A 13,002-nucleotide genomic window follows, 5' to 3' on the forward strand; every position below is an offset into this window, starting at 1 on the left:
TGCAGTGGAGAGGGCTGGTAGGTTCCATACCCAACCAGTTCTCCCTGGGACAGTGCTGAAAGTCTGTTCTAGAATATCTAGGATACTCTTCAAGACAGCCAGATGGATAGGCAGTTTTTGTCTGGGGTCTGAAGAGGTTCATGTAAAGAGGGGACCAAGTTCTCCTTACAGAGACTGTGTTATTGATCCATCAAAAGACTTAAGCAGGCCATACATGGGTCGAATTCAAAACAATTTTTCGATTGAAAACATTGTTCATTCTATAATCCAATGGTGCCACCAATGATTTTGAAAATCGGTAGTTTTTCACAACATTTCCAGCATGCCTGATGCCTTTGCCCCACTAACAGAGTGAAAATCGGCCGATTATTCTTAGGTCCGATTTTCAAATGAAAAATTGACTCATGCATGGCTGGCCCTATGCCATTCTGGAGGAAGTAGAAAGTTCAGGATCCATCTTTTTTTATACAGAATTTAAGAATTTGTCCTCAGAGTTGTTTCAAGTTAAGTTAGGCACCACATATACCCCTAGACCCTATCCAAGTTGTTTTTGCCTAAAAACAAACAAACCCATGGCTAGTTCATCCAAAAGAGAGTTGGAAAATGTGTGTTGCCTGGCTGTAGCTCTCAAAAGAAAAGAAATATGAGGTTCTATATCATTAGCCAGAATCACTATATCAAGTGGCAAGTCAACAATAAACACTCTATAGGAACTCTAACCATAGGAAGAATGATTATGGAATTTTATACTGGATTTGAGTCCCCTCTAATGAATGGGGAGGGGTATGGTGCCTGTTTAACTGGCAAGTGGGCGAAAGCTTTCAGGCAGCTGTGGTTAGGGGCAGTCTTTAATCCTGACTCTTCACCGGCTAAAAAGTTGGAGCTCTTTAACTGTTGGAGTGCGTTGCGGCAGTCAATAAGGCCTGTAGGCAATTTTAAAGCTATGGAGTAGCTGACTAGGTGGCTCCTAATGGCTCAGTCTTGGGGGATGGTAGCAAATAGTGGCCACATGGCCCTCTCATCAGACCTAGCGATACAGCAGCAGTTGTCTCTCAGATCAGATATCTTCTCACTCTGGGTTGCCCGTGGTGACTCTGGTAGGTAACTTCATCCCTCTGCACTCGAGTCATACTCTGTAGCCTCTAAATGTCCTTCACACAGCTGTGGGCATCACTGACACAGGCTCTTACTCTCTTTATTAAGTGGAGTTCCTTGAAATCGTCCGGTCACCTCAGCTCCTGTCCCCCTTTTAGGAGAATTGCCTTTGCTGGGGAAGAAGTCCAGTTCCAACTGCCTCTGTAACCACGCCTGTGTTCAGGAAGAAAAGGTCAGCATCTTCATCTGGTGGCCAAAAGGAGAAAATGAATACTCTTACGTTGTAGTCTGTGGATGTCCTATGTGGCAGCATGGCTGTTACACTTTCACTGTCAGAGATGGGATCACGGCTCCCAACAACTCTGGTATGACCCCCGGTTCACATATATGCGGCTGTGGTGGCCGCGTTTTGCATGGGCACGAGAGCCCATTCATTTGAATGGACTCCCGTGCCTGTGATACGCAGGGAAGAAGACCCTGCACTTCTTTGGAAAACGCAGCCTGCATGGGAACCTCGGTTCCTAGTATGGTTGCATTTTCCAGTGCAGGTGGCGTCCCATTAAAACTAATGGCACCAGCCCATGGGTCCACATTTCTCCGTGTGGGTGGTGCAGCTGCACGGATTTTCGCATAGATGTGAACCTAGGGTGAGGCTGTGTTCATAATATGATGTTTCTTGGGGCTGCAGTTCCTCTTAGCTCCACAAGGTGGTGGTCTCACTTATATTAAGACAGAAAGTCTCTATGGAATACAGACAGGAAGTGATGTCAGGAACAGACAGGAAGTTCAGGTGAGAGGTGAGTGGGGAGGAAGTAGAGAGGAGACATTGGTGGAAGTGGCAGTGGAGGAGGTAATAAGATGTTATTTCCTATTTACACCCAGTAACCCCCCGTCATGTCCGTCCTCTTCCTCCATAGTCATGTCCGTCCTCTTCCTCCATAGTCATGTCCGTCCTCTTCCTCCATAGTCACTGTGACATCTTTTATCTCCAGCAGATGATGATACACACATACAGTTGCAAGAAAACGTATGTGAACCCCTTGGGATTACGTGGAGTTTTGCATGAATTGGGCATAAAATGTGCTCTGAATGTCATCTAAGTCACAACAATAGAAGAACACAGTCTGCTGAACATAATACTACACAAACATTAGATGTTGCCATGGTTTAATTGCACATAACATGTAAACATTCACAGTGCAGGGAGGAAAAAGTATGTGAGGCCCTAGCTTAATGACTTCTCCCAGAGCTAATTGGAGCCAAGAGTGAGCCAACCTTGACTCCAATCAGTGTGATGATATTGGTTGTGTTGCTGACAGCTGTCCTGCCCTTAAAAAACACACACCTGTTTTGGGTTTACTGGTTTCAAGAAGCACTGTCTGATGTGAACCATGCCTCGCAGAAAAGAGCTCTCAGAAGACCTACGATCAAGAATTGTTGACTTGCATGAAGCTGGAAAGGGTTACAAAAGTATCTCCAAAAGCCTTGATGTTCATGTGTCCACGGTAAGACAGACTGTCTACAAATGGAGAAAGTTTAGCACTGTTGCTACTCTCCCTAGGCGTGGTCGTCCTGTAAAAATGACTGCAAGAGCACAGCGCAGAATGCTGCATGAGGTAAAGAAGAATCCCAGAGTGTCAGCTAAAGACCTACAGAAATCTCTGGCACAGGCTAACATTTTTGTTGACACATCTACAATAAGGAAAACATTAAACAAAAATGGAGTACATGGGAGGACACCACAGAGGAAGCCATTGCTGTCCCGATTGAAATGCTGTGGCATGACCTTAAGAGAGCGATTCACACCAGACATCCCAAGAATATTGCTACACTGAAACAGTTTTGTGAAGAGGAGTGGTCCAAAATTACTCCAGATCGTTGTGCAGGTCTGATCTGCAACTACAGGAAACGTTTGGTTGAGGTTATTGCTGCCAAAGGAGGGTCAACCAGTTATTAAGTCCAAAGGTTCACATACTTTTTCCTCCCTGCACTGTGAATGTTTACATGTTATGTGCAATTAAAAAATGGCAACATCTAATGTTTGTGTAGTATTATGTTCAGCAGACTGTGTTCTTCTATTGTTGTGACTTAGATGATGTTCAGAGCACATTTTATGCCCAATTCATGCAAAACTCCACGTAATACCAAGGGGTTCACATACTTTTTCTTGCAACTGTATATAGTGTGGGAACCCAGATGAACCCCTTCAGGGGCACAACATTCACCCACTTACGGGGCTGGAACATTCTCCTCATTGTGGAGATGGGTCACCATCTCACTGGAGATGAGATGAACTGTCCTTAGAGTTGCCACCTCATCCCTTGAGATGAACATACCTGAGATGAGATGAACATACCTGGGTGAATCTTGAAAATACTGAAAAATGGGACCTGAATCTGTCAAATCAAAAATGCCCATTTTCTGGGAAAAAAGGGTGTTGTAAAAAAGCATGGGAGGGGGCACCGCCCTGGGGAACATGTACCAATGCCCAAAATATTTTTTTTAAGGATTTCATTTGGGAACAGTGATTTTTTTTTTGTAATGATTAAAATTAAACCCCATCACTCATTATAAGAAAGGGTCCAAAGCAAGCCAATAATTGGGAAGAAGGTGAATAGCCCCTTCACAGAGAAAAGCACAGAACACTCATCACTAGTCATCTAGTTTCCATGGCATCGCCAGTCATCTAGTGTCCATGGCATCTCCACTGCTGAAGGTTCAGAAGGGCACAATTCAATATGAAGCCAAGATCAAGAACACGGGGACGTGACCCCAAACTACCAGGAGGAAAGTTTAGACCTAATCTTAGTTTTATCGAACCAAAAGGGTGGTTGATGCTATAAACAGACTTCCAGCAGAGGTAGGGAGTCAGTCAAGAGTAAGTGATTTCAAACATACCTGAGACAAATGTATAGGGTTGTGTTCATATCTATACTAGGGTTGCCATCTCATCGCTTTAAAACTGAACACATCTTAATGAAATAAGTTCTGTGGCTAATTAAGGTGGTAATGTAACTCACTTGGTGCATTATCTGCATTAAATCAGCCTCAGAAGCCGTGTCACTAATATGTGTTCGAGTTTAAAGGGATGAGGTGGCAACTGTAAACTATACTCAAGCAAAAAACTAAAAACAAAAATGTGTAGATAAAAAAAAATGGGGCAAGCTCAATGGACCACTTTTATCTGCTGTCACTGTTCTGCGTACTCTGGTGGCACCAGCTTGGGCACTACCTGTACCTGAAACAACATGGAGCTCAACCACAGAGTACAATGTGAGTAGATTGCAGGGGGGGGGGGGACTCTGCAATAACCACAGTGCTGTCCTTTTCCCTCTTCATCTTCACATGCTGCATCATACCCAGGACTTTTTTTTTGGTGCAGGAACTCACATCACCCCCCACCTGCAGGGGAGAGTTATAATGTGACACGTTGTGTGCACAGTGTCCGTTGGTGGTTGTGGCCAGATTGGCGTGTGGGGGTCTTAAAGCGGAATTGTTAAGCCTAGGGTGCATTACGCACAGCATTCAGGAGTGAATTGTGCACTCACATCACCCCCCACCTGCAGGGGAGAGTTGTGCGCACAGTGTCAGTTGGTGGTTGTGGCCAGATTGCCATGTGGGGGTCTTAAAGGGGAATTGTTAAGCCTAGGGTGCATTACGCACAGTGTTCAGGAATGAATTATGCACTCACATCGCCCCCCACCTGCAGGGGAGAGTTGTGCGCACAGTGTCTGTCAGGAATGGACTCAGCACTGGTGGTGGGACTCACCTGCCGTGTGGGCTGCAGTACCAGAGCTGACCAGCGGGTGCTCTCAGCAGCCAGAAGCTCACACGTGCAATCAGCCAAACCTGGGGCTGATTGCAGAAAGGTGTATTTAAGGCATGGCCAGGCCTGTGATCTGGGCCTTGGTGTATATTTTCCCATGAGCCTCTGTACCTGGTATCTTGTGTTCCTGCTTCGTTGCTGACCCGGCTTGATCCTGACCTCTGCTGACCGTCTCCTGTTGAACCCCTGGCTTGCCTGACCATCCTTCTGCCTGATCCCCTGTACCGCGCTGCCCGTGAGTTACTGAACCCGGCTTGTGACCTTGACCATTCTCTGCCTGCTCCTTTGGTACCTTGCTGCCTGCACGTTGCTGACTTGGCCCGTCTGACCACGCTAACTACTCTGCCATCCATCCATCCTGCACGGATCCAGCCGTCCCTGCTCATACCTCTGGCGGATCCCTCTACCACTAGCAGGTGTACTCAGGGGCCGCGACCTGGTTCCTATCTGCTCCAAGTCCATCCCCACCATCAGGGTCCCTGGTGAATAAGCAGACTGGGACTTAGACTCCGCGCCCTGAGGAATCCTGCCCTGAGGACCGCTAGAGGTACCACCAAACGGTCATTACAGAACCCTTTGGCCAGCCTGACCATTCCACCTCTCCAGCCCTGACTACGCCTGTGTTCCTGCACCTACTAAGATTAGTGGAAGATTGGTTTGTTCACTGTGCGTTTATATATATATATCTGGGTGGCTAATAATAAACTGTATTATTATACTATACCTGAAACCTGCGTTTCCCTGTGTCAGTCCACACCTTTCTGGTCACTCCTAGATTCCTGATAGTGTCAGTTGGTGGTTGTGGCCAGATTGCCATGTGGGGGTCTTAAAGGGGAATTGTTAAGCCTTAAAGGGGAATTACGCACAGTGTTCAGGAGTGAATCTATCTACTCTGCTTCTCAACCCCTTACTTCCCCATCCTAATATTATACAACCAATACAGTCCAGAATATTCTCTGTTTACAGGGAAACCTGCATAGATCACATGACCACATCTAGTAAGATGAAGGTGGACCGGAGTCACATGACTGATACTAAACCTCACCCTGGAGATCATCTACCTGCTGACCGGAGAGGTGAGGAGGATTCTGGGAGGTCACATGACATCACTTATCTCTATTAATAAGACACAGACCTGACCGGAGAGGTGAGGAGGATTCTGGAAGGTCACATGACATCACTTATCTCTATTAATAAGACACAGACCTGACCGGAGAGGTGAGGAGGATTCTGGGAGGTCACATGACATCACTCTCATCTCTATTATTAAAACACAGACCTGACCGGAGAGGTGAGGAGGATTCTGGGAGGTCACATGACATCACTCTCATCTCTATTAATAAAACACAGACCTGACCGGAGAGGTGAGGAGGATTCTGGGAGGTCACATGACATCACTCTCATCTCTATTAATAAAACACAGACCTGACCGGAGAGGTGAGGAGGATTCTGGGAGGTCACATGACATCACACAGACCTGACCGGAGAGGTGAGGAGGATTCTGGGAGTCTAACATGATATTCCTATTGGTTCCTCAATACAGAGATTTCCTCCTCTGAAGTCAGGTGATCATAAGACCATCACAGTGCCTCCATGTGACTCCCTAAACCCTGAGAGACACAACATGCAGAAGATTCTAGAAGTCACCAAGAAGATGATGGAGATGCTGACAGGAGAGGTGAGCGGTGCCGGGAATTCTGGGACATTCTCCAGTAATAGACAAGGGATGTGTCTGGATGGTGACTGTATCATTGTGTGTGTCAGGTTACTATAAGGTGTCAGGGTGTCACTGTCTATTTCTCCATGGAGGAGTGGGAGTATTTAGAAGGACACAAGGATCTCTACAAGGACGTCATGATGGACAATCAGCCGCCCCTCACATCACCGGGTAAGAGGAGACTTTATTGTAAAGGAGAGAGCAGTACGGAGGATCCACCTAGATCCCCCATCATCTGATAAACACATAGAAACAATGGATTCAGTCAGTTTGTGTGTTTCCTACAGATGGATCCAGTCATGGGAACCCACCAGAGAGATGTCCCCGTCCTCTGTATTCCCGGGATTCCACACAGGAAGGTCACACCATCCCTCACCATCATCAGGTAGATGAATGACAATTATTGGTAGTTGTGATTTATACACAGCATGTTTGTTATGTTTCAGAGTGGAATCCTCGGGGATGATAATATCGATTGTTAAAGAAGAGTATAAAGAGGAGGATGAGGAGTATGGAGTGATGAAGGAGTTTTCAGAAGGGCACAAGCATATGATGGAGCCACCTAATACCAGGAACCCACCAGTGAGATGTCCCCATCCTCTGTATCCCTGGGATTCCACACAGGAAGGTCACACCATCCTTTACCATCATTGGGCCAGTGGATTTGAGAATCTAGAAGATAAGGTGACTAAACACTGACGTGATTGACACTGTCTTGATGTGGAGACGATGTGTGGACTCTACAAGATGATATTTTCTATGTGATCTCACATCATAAATCCTTCTATATTACAAATGTTATTGCTGCCATTCTGTTGGTTTAGGGTGAAGATCTGATGAAGATGAAAGTTGAGGGTGAAGTAGAAGAGACGTATGTGAGGGATGATCAGCAATATATGGAGGAGGCTGGAATGACGAGGACATTCAAAGAGGAGGACACTCCTACAGAGATCAGCACAGGTGAGACACAATATATTCTGTTATCTCTTCTCTGTTATTTCACACTGATTGGTCCAGAGTAGGGCGGGAGATGAGTGATATCAGCCAATAATAGGTTGATAAAAGTCACTGATACCCGTCCTACACATTATTTCTTTTCCTTCATGATTTATGTAGATTTTGGGGTCAGATGGCAGTTTTAGGCACGGGGTCAGGGGTCAGGCTTAGAGTCCAGTAGCTATAGCAGTAGAGAAGCTCCCACCAACCAGCAGGATGGCATACAAGCAGGTCACCCTGGCAGATGACATGGGCTCTTCCAAGGTGTGGGGTCTAAGTACTAACTGGAATTCACCAGAGCTCCTAATGGTGGATGGCATGGTATTACCAGATCACAGTCCTCCATATCGCCCCACCAGAAGGTGGACAAGGTGGGGTCCAGTAGCAGTTATAGCAGGTCGGAAGTAGAAGTGTAGTTGGTAAACAAGCCAGAGGTTGGTAACAAGTGGTTGCAGGTTGAGATCAAACAGAAGCGTAGTCAAGGAACTAGCCAAAGGTTGGTAATAATTGGTAGCGAAAATAAAGATGGCAGTAGGAGTGACAAAAGTGAGATATTGGCTGGAGAGAGCACCATAATCTAGGAAACAGAACATTGTTTAATAGGAAGTTAATGGAAGGAGCAAAGGGTTCAAGACAAACAATGCAAGGCAAGCCTCTCTTAAGAGATCAGATATGGATCTTTCCAACATCTCTGCTGGCACAGAATTCAGACACAGTAGTGGCCCTGTGTTCAGATCCAGGTCCTGACGTACAGTAGCACAGATTGTGTCTTCCAGAGGTTTGTCCTTCTTTTGAGCAAATTTATACCTAAATATTAATATAAAATTAAACTAAAGAAGGATTCCAGGTTTGGCTTGTTTTTACTCTGAACTTATATAACTATGTATAATATCCCATGCCTGGAATTCTTCTTTAACATTCCTGCTGGGGTGAAAGTAATAGGGACAGAGAGTCATTACTGCTTGGTCCTTAGGATCTGGTATGAATTTTAAGGGTAACCCCAAAAACAAACTGTTGTGGGGTCCCCCCAATTTCTACTAAACCGTTAGGTGTGGTTTGGCTTTAAGGAGGAACAAAAAAACATGGGGACTCCAAAACGTCCATGTCAGACCCTAATCTGGGTATGCAACCTGGCTAGCCTGGAAAGTGAGCATATGTACCCTTGTTGTACCAAACATGTCTGCATGACGTCAACATGATCTTGCCGAGGGGAGCTCTCTGGTAAAGCTCCTTGTCTACATGAAGATAAGGACATGGGCCTCTTCCCCACAACCCTGGCCCGTTGGTTGTGAGGGTTTGCAGGCGAGAAGCATGTTGGAATCTGGAAGCCCCCTTTTAAAATTCAGGTAGTTCCTAGAACCCCCCCCCCCCCGTAATGAGTACCCCTAATTTTAAATAAATCTATATGCAGACCCACATCCTGTGACCTAAAACTATTGTCAATCAAGTTGTCCAGTGATACATAGCCACGTCAATCACAATGAATGAAAGATGGATATTTGGGGTCTACTTACTTTAACCATTAGCCGCCCGGCCAATGGCCGTATGGCGGCTTCAAAAGTGCTTCGGCATTCCGGGTGCACGCCATTTGGCGTGCTCCCGCACATGCGCAGTTTGCGCTCCTGCAGAGCCGCGCAGCGGCGTGATCTGTCACCGGCCGTGTACCTCGGACACGGCCGATGACAGATCTGAGTACCGACTCCCGTTGCTGGTACCATGTGACCTTCATTCATGCCATCCATTGTATACTAGTGCCTAGCTGTGAATGGTCACAGCTAATCACATGCACATGTCATGTGCTTAGCTGTGACCAAATCACAGCTAAGCACAAAAAAAAAAAAAACCCCTGAATGAATCGATTTCATTCAGGTAAATGCTTGCTTATAGCAAAGTAATTCTTTGCTATAAGCAAATTGTGTAAAAAAAAAACAAAGACAAATACTGATCACTTCCCCAAAGTAGTACAATGTTACTATGGTAACATTGTACTACTTTGGTCATAGTAAAATATGAAAAAAAAATCTTAAAAAAATAAAAAAAATGTAATAAAAAATTAAAAATAATAAAAAAATAAACAAAAATATAAATATTTTTTTTTTTCATACTGTCACCAGTCAGCGTCCCTGTTCACCGCCATGCCAGTTATAGGATGACGCTGTACTGCACTGGTGACAGTATGTAAAAAAAATAGTGAAAATAATTTTTTTCATTTTTTTCATTTTACGAAAAATTATGACAAAAAAAATACTACTTCAAAAAACTCGCCATGCCTCTTATGAAGTACGTCGGACTGTCTACTCTGCAAAAAGGGGTCATTTGTGGGATATCTGTACTATTCTGACATTCTTGGACCTCAAGAAATTAGATTGGCTGTCAGTACTTCAGGATTGATCAATATTCAGATCTATTCCATAGTTTGTGAACTCTATAACTTTCCTACAAACTAAATAATACATCCTAATTTGGGTTATTTTCACCAAAGACATGTAGCAGAATACATCTCGGCCTAAATTTAGGAAGAACAATTATTTATTTGTAAACTTTTATAACAGAAACAAAGACAAACTTGTTTTTTTTTCAAAATTTTTGGTCTTTTTTTGTTAATTTAGCAAAAAATAAAAACCCCAGTGGTGATTAAATACCACCAAAAGAAAGCTCTAGTTGTGTGAAGAAAATGATAAAATTTTAGTTTGGGTACAATGTTGTATGACCGCGCAATTATCATTCAAAGTGTGAGAGCGCTGAAACGTGAAAAATGGCCTGGGCAGGAAGGGGGAAAATTGCCCGGTATTGAAATGGTTAAAGGTAGCTTCCAGATTCCTTTTTTTCCATTTCCTTTGTTCTCATCAACATGGAGACATGGTGCTTTGCCAGGGTACCCCCATATTATAGGAAAAGACAAGATATTTATGTATTTTATCTAGGAGGAAAACACTCCAAATATTTCACACATCTTTTCAGCAGAAAATACTTCTCTAAACACCTTTTAGTGCTGCGTGTCACCAGAAGCTTAGGACTATGGACACTTGACCAGTGCCTAGGCTTGTGGTTATGTGAAGAGCAAGCACCTCCCAGTCACCATTGGTTCCTCCTCTCAAGGCTCTGTAAATATAAAAGTGGACTGAGAAGAGGACCATAGACCCTTTGACTGAAGGGGGAAGGGTCCCAACTGATTGGAACATCTACAGAGAGCATCTGCTCATTCAAGTCTACCTGCTCCAGATAAAATATTGATTTAAGTGAACAAACCCTCTTATATATAACAATGTTTTTTTATGTTCCAGGACACTCAATCAAGGAACCTTCAAACGATCATCCCACTTTATCTTCAAGTTGTAAGATGGAAGATGAGGACATCACAACAGATTGTGTAGGAGAAAAGACAAAGGACTCAGCTATGGATGGTGGACTTCACAGTATGGATGGACCCTCGAATCCCTCTGACTCTGAGCAACCTCGTACTGTGAGGGATGGTGCCGGAATTCAAGGGGAAGATACATTTTCCTGTCCTGAATGTGTGGAAAGTTTTATCTCTGAATTATGTCTTATTGTACATCAGAGATCTTACAAGGGTGAGAAGCTTCATTCCTGTTCTAAGTGTGGAAAATGTTTACTTTCTAAATCAGAACTCGTCACACATTGCAGATCTCACGTGGGCAAGAAGCCAAACTCCTGTCCCGAGTGTGGGAAATGTTTTACAAGGAAATCAAGTCTTGTTATACATCAGAGATCTCACAGGGGGGAGAAACCATATTCCTGCCCTGAATGTGGGAAATGTTTTACAAAGAAATCAAATCTTGTTATACATCAGAGATCTCACATGGGGGAGAAGCCGTATTCCTGCCCTGAATGTGGGAAATGTTTTACAAAGAAATCAAATCTTGTTATACATCAGAGATCTCACATGGGGGAGAAGCCGTATTCCTGCTCTGAATGTGCAAAATGTTTTTCAGGGAAAACAGACCTCATTAGACATCAGAGATCTCCCATGGGGGAGAAGCTACATTCCTGCGCTGAATATGGAAAATGTTTTACAAAGACGTCAGTCCTTGGTAAACATCAGGGGTTGCACTTGGGGGAGAAGCCCTATTCCTGCCCCGAATGTGGAAAATGTTTTTCACAGAAAAGAACCCTTGTTAGACACCAGAGATCTCACACAGGGGAGAAGACACAGTCCTGCCCTGAATGTGGGAAATGTTTTACAGATAAATCAGACCTTGTTAGACATAAGAGATTTCACACAGGACAGAAGCTGTATTCTTGCCTTGAGTGCGGAAAATGCTTTTCAGAAAAAGCAGACCTTGTTAGACATCAGAGATCTCACACAGGGGAGAAGCCGTATTGTTGCACTGAGTGTGGAAAATGTTTTTCGGATAAATCACACCTTGTTATACATCAGAGATCTCACACGGGGAGAAGCCGTATTGTTGCCCTGAGTGCAAGAAATGTTATTCAAGGAAAGCAGACCTTGTTATACATCAGCAATCTCACACAGGGGAGAAGCCATATTCTTGCCCTGAGTGCATGAAATGGTATATACGGAAATCACACCTTGTTCTACATCAGAGATTCCATACAGGCGAGAAGCCATATTCCTGCCCTGAGTGTGGGAAATGTTTTGCATGGAAATCAGTCCTTAATATACATCAGAGATCTCACATGTTAATCAGAAACCCACTGAAATCAATGGGAGCAGAATCTTTAAAATCAGTTCAGGCCATTTTTAAGTCTAATAGGCAAGAGATTGTGAAAGGGCATGGGAAGCTGGGCACTGCCCTGGGGGATATTGAGATGTATACCAGAAAACTACAGACCAATCAGCCTAACATCAATAGTATGTAAGGAAACTTGAGGGAGTGGTAAAGGTATCTTAAGTGCTAAGCAGCATGTATTTATGAAAGACCATTCTTGTCATACCAACTATATCAGGAACAAAGTGAGAAATTGGAAGATTAAGGTCCGGTGCACGGAGTTTATCTAGATTTTGTACCTTATAAACGTTTAATCAATAAAATACTGTAACGTCTGTTGGAGTTGATGACATTGTATGTACATGGACAGGAATCTGATTACATGAACAGGTCGAGAAAGTAGTGATAAATGACTCATCCTCTGACTGGTGGACCCCAGGTTTCTGTCTTTGGGCCAGTTCTGATCAATTTGTTTACTAAAGAGGTGCTCTAGTCATATTTGTGTTAAGTCAGTAGCAACATTTTTTAATAAACAGACACTCACCTGTCCCAGGATCCAGCGACGTGCTCACCCAAGCCATTCTTTCCATCTGTGTTCTGTCCCTGGTGCTGGTATCTCAACTGTGGGCACCTGGCTGTGACAGTTTGTGGCTTCACAGCTGGGTGCCCACTGTGCA

At 44.2% G+C, this 13,002-nt stretch overlaps 1 pseudogene across 1 annotated transcript; it reads left to right on the forward strand.

The window, feature by feature from the left end:
* Nucleotides 1–7,086: 7,086 nt before the first annotated feature.
* LOC149451788 (uncharacterized) lies at nucleotides 7,087–12,660 on the forward strand (annotated as a pseudogene). Its single transcript, XR_016314982.1, has 3 exons — nucleotides 7,087–7,322; nucleotides 7,463–7,598; nucleotides 10,919–12,660. The product of XR_016314982.1 is annotated as an uncharacterized LOC149451788 (transcript).
* The last annotated feature ends 342 nt before the right edge of the window (nucleotides 12,661–13,002 follow it).

The sequence above is a fragment of the Staurois parvus genome, unplaced genomic scaffold, assembly GCF_062004578.1.
Source record: "Staurois parvus isolate SC_StPar_1 unplaced genomic scaffold, SC_StPar_1.0 ptg000519l, whole genome shotgun sequence".
NCBI classification, from domain to species: Eukaryota; Metazoa; Chordata; class Amphibia; order Anura; family Ranidae; genus Staurois; species Staurois parvus.